Consider the following 268-nt stretch of genomic DNA (forward strand, 5'->3'; position numbering starts at 1 on the left):
GGAAAAGAAATATTTTTGTTTCACTCAATTCAAACCGTTAACTGAGAAGAAACCTTGGAATGAACAAATTAAAAAAATATAAACAGAGATGGCCAACAAAGAGAAAATAATGCTACAAATAATAATACACAAAAAAATATCTCGTAATTCCGAACAAGAAGCAGACATGTTTATGAACCGAGAACCGCACATGTCGCTGCCGGAATGCAGGCCGAGGTTTATGGCCGAGATTGGGCCGCGGAGGTCAGGGGTCGGCGACGAAGCTTCC

Source organism: Penaeus monodon, chromosome 32, assembly GCF_015228065.2.
Source record: "Penaeus monodon isolate SGIC_2016 chromosome 32, NSTDA_Pmon_1, whole genome shotgun sequence".
In the NCBI taxonomy this organism is placed as follows: domain Eukaryota; kingdom Metazoa; phylum Arthropoda; class Malacostraca; order Decapoda; family Penaeidae; genus Penaeus; species Penaeus monodon.